The sequence below is a fragment of the Oncorhynchus gorbuscha genome, linkage group LG01, assembly GCF_021184085.1.
Source record: "Oncorhynchus gorbuscha isolate QuinsamMale2020 ecotype Even-year linkage group LG01, OgorEven_v1.0, whole genome shotgun sequence".
NCBI lineage: Eukaryota > Metazoa > Chordata > Actinopteri > Salmoniformes > Salmonidae > Oncorhynchus > Oncorhynchus gorbuscha.
This window is the reverse complement of record NC_060173.1, coordinates 75103640-75107453: the sequence shown is the minus strand read 5'-3', so window position 1 is coordinate 75107453 and position 3814 is coordinate 75103640. Positions and strand designations below refer to the sequence as shown.

General features: G+C 42.7%; 1 pseudogene; it reads right to left on the bottom strand.

Moving 5' to 3' along the window:
* Positions 1-349: 349 nt before the first annotated feature.
* On the bottom strand, positions 350-1228 carry LOC124046768 (annotated as a pseudogene).
* Positions 1229-3814: the final 2586 nt, after the last annotated feature.

The window sequence follows — 3814 nt, the reverse complement described above, 5'->3', positions numbered from 1 at the left end:
CCACATCAGATCTACATAACTGAACACCCAGATAATTATAAAAGTACACTAGATTACCCATATATTGATGTATTTGCAGACATTGCTATTATCCACAGTGTCCCTGTGACAATCCTATAGTTTTTGCAAAGGTTTACAAAGGAGATATGCCTACTTTTAGAATACTTCAGTTGTTCCGTAGGCTACTACAGTTATCGTTAACACTGGTACAAGTCAACATGAATAGTTTAGAAACGAATAGACTGGATTCTCCAATCTAGTAGGCCTTGGCCTTGAAAACGGTTAAATATTGTATTCAAACCACGACTTCATTGGTTTTGTGAAACATTCATCAGAGTTCTCCTTTGATTTAATGGTCCAAGTCTTTGTCCCTAGACTTTCCTTCAGCTTTTATCTCTTGAAACACCTCCATGAAAAAGTAAGGGTCTGTATTTAACTGCAACATTTTGGCACTCGTGTTATTGATGATGCTCATAGAACTATCCTATAAATTATCGTCATTGGCCACAATCATGAAGGGTTTCAGAGGTTAAGATATCTCGCAACCCATGTACGAGTAGGATAAATAGAGACCGAGCAGGAAGACACTATGGACTTCGGATGCGCTATCGAGATCATCGGGTATCGATACCTTACAGAGCGGGTAGACAAAGACCAAGATACCAGTTGTAATGAATCCCTGGTCCTGCCAGCCTTAGAGCAGAAGGGTTTGGTCGACATTTCGGAACCATATAATGACCTCACTGTAAGTGAGCTTCACTTTATATCATCTCCGGCATGTAAATTCTCCCAGACAGCGCAACTGCTCCCCGGTCGATGCCTGGATAATCACACACCTCGGTGAGAGGAGGTCTACTTTGCTAGGTTGCTTTTGGACAGCAAAGAGTTCCACATTCTTAGAGGGGACCTGGGGTTGATTGGGTTGAAGACTTTGGGTAGTAACCATCGGCACTGGTACAGTGAGTGGTCCTTTCTTACCATCTGTACTCGATTGCTGGGATTTCTTGTTATTTTCATTATTAAGCTGATTTACGTGGCTGCTGTTCACCTGTGAGGCGTTTGGGATGACTTTCTTGCGACTCTTTTTCTTGGTCGATTCGAAAAACCATTTTCTTAAATGTGAGAGCTGAGTGCTTTTTTACGCCCCCCGTTTTAATTGCATGGTCCCCCCCTCATCCAGAATAGCTTCATTCTTTGATGTAGGGTATATGGAGAGCCCCGTTCCCATCCTATAATCTTCTCTTCACAGCTACGGCCTGGAGAGATGACGTTCCTCCCCTGCAGATAATTCGCTCAGGAATACGGTGGCGGTTAAATCAGAGCACAGACTTAAGTCCATTGACTATGCGGATCCATATCGTAGACGGTGGAAATGCCGCTAGGAGTCAAGTGGATATTGATGGGTGAAATTCCAGAAGGTGATGCTCGCCTCTTACATCACCACTCTGTAGAACACACTTCCCCACAAACACTCAACGGTAAACAGACAGAACTTTACACTGAGTGAGGAATTTAGAGACAGTCAAAAGCAGCAGGGATAATTCTGTAAACAAGGACTAGTTGTTCAAATCTGAAGAATTAGCCAACCCCCATACATCGGGTAAGACTGTCAGCTGATTAGACCAATGAGAGAGATAATCAGTGACCACATTACATTTTATTGGATATAATTTTTGAGAACAAGCTTCCATTGATAGATAACCCAATCAGTAGATGACTTAATCCTATCAAACACCTCATTAAGAAGACTTTAAACATCTAGACTTACATGGCGCAAAGCAATATGAATAATTTGAGCAAATTAAAAGTATTGAAAGGGCCTATAGGGGAAGGCATACTTTTAGGGGAATTTAGGGCTTTTAAAGTAGACACATTATATAATGTACAACCAGTGTTGGGAAAGCTACTCTGAAAATACAGCAAAAAAAGAAACGTCATCTCACTGTCAACTGCATTTATTTTCAGCATACTTAACATGTGTAAATATTTCTATGAACATAACAAAATTCAACAGCTGAGACATAATCTGAACAAGTTCCACAGACATGTGACTAACAGAAATGGAATAATGTCAGTATCCGGTGTGGCCACCAGTTGCATTAAGTACTGCAGTGCATCTCCTCCTCATAGACTGCACCAGATTTGCCAGTTCTTGCTGTGAGACTTTACCCCACTCTTCCACCAATGCACCTGCAAGTTCCCAGACATTTCTGGGGGGAATGGCCCTAGCTCTCACCCTCCGATCCAACAGGTCCCAGACGTGCTCAATGGGATTGAGGTCCAGGCTCTTCTCTAGTCATGGCAGAACACTGACATTCCTGTCTTGAAGGAAATCATTCACAAAACAAGCAGTATGGCTGGGGGAATTGTCATGCTGGAGGGTCATGTCAGGATGTGCCTGCAGGAAGGGTATCACATGAGGGAAGAGGATGTCTTCTCTGTAACGCACAGCGCTGAAATTGCCTGCAATGACAACAAGGTCAGTCCAATGATGCTGTGACACACCGCTCCAGACCATGACGGACCCTCCACCTCCAAATCGATCCCACTCCAGAGTACAGGCCTCGGTGTAATGCTCCTTCCTTCAATGATAAACACGAATCCGACCATCACCCCTGGTGAGACAAACACACAACTCGTCAGTGAAGAGCACTTTTTGCCAGTCCTGTCTGGTCCAGTGAAGGTGGGTTTGGGCCCATAGGCGACGTTGTTGCCGGTGATGTCTGGTGAGGACCTGCCTTACAACAGGCCTACAAGCCCTCAGTCCAGCCTCTCTCAGCCTATTGCGGACAGTCTGAGCACTGATGGAGGGATTGTGCATTCCTGATGTAACTCGGGCAGTTGTTGTTGCCATCCTGTACCTGTCCCGCAGGTGTGATGTTCAGATGTACCGATCCTGCGCAGGTGTTGTTACACGTGGTCTGCCACTGCGAGGACGATCAGCTGTTTATCCTGTCTCCCTGTAGCACTGTCTTAGACGTCTCAGAGTACGGACATTGCAATTTATTGCCCTGGCCACATCTGCAGTACTCATGCCTCCTTGCAGCATGCCTAAGGCACGTTCACGCAGATGAGCAGAGACCCTGGGCATCTTTCTTTTGGTGTTTTTCAGAGTCAGTAGAAAGGCCTCTTTAATGTCCTAAGTTTTCATAACTGTGACCTTAATTGCCTACCGTCTGTAAACTGTTAGTGTCTTAACAACTCTTCCACAGGTGCATGTCCATTATTTGCTGATGGTTAATTGAACAAGCATGGGAAACAGTCTTTAAACCCTTTACAATGAAGATCTGTAAAGTTATTTGGATTTTTACGAATGATCTGAAATTACCTGAAAAAGAGACGTTCATTTTTTGCTGAGTTAAGTTTACCAAGCTACATTAAAGCTACACTTTAAAAAAATATAGCTTACTTAACTCAAGGTAATTTGAAAAAGGATTTCACTACATCCAAACTACTATACATTGTGTACAGCACATCTAAATCTGAAATATCATAGACTACTAATTTCAAGAACATATCACTCTGGGGTCAGATGCTAACACAATGTGTAATTGCCTATTAAACCCAACATCTTTCAAGTGAGAATTAGACAAAAAGTAGTGTGTATTTCCAGTAGTTAGCTACACCACGACATGGAAAAAAGTAATTAACCACTGAAAACACTTCCAACATTTTTATTAAGTTAAACTAGCACCAAGCTACTGCAAAATGTAGTTAAATTACTAGTTGAACTAAATGTAGTTCACTACTCCCCAACACTGCATATAACTTAAAATGAACTGCAACAGTAAAGTTGTTCTCTAATAGGGAGGTG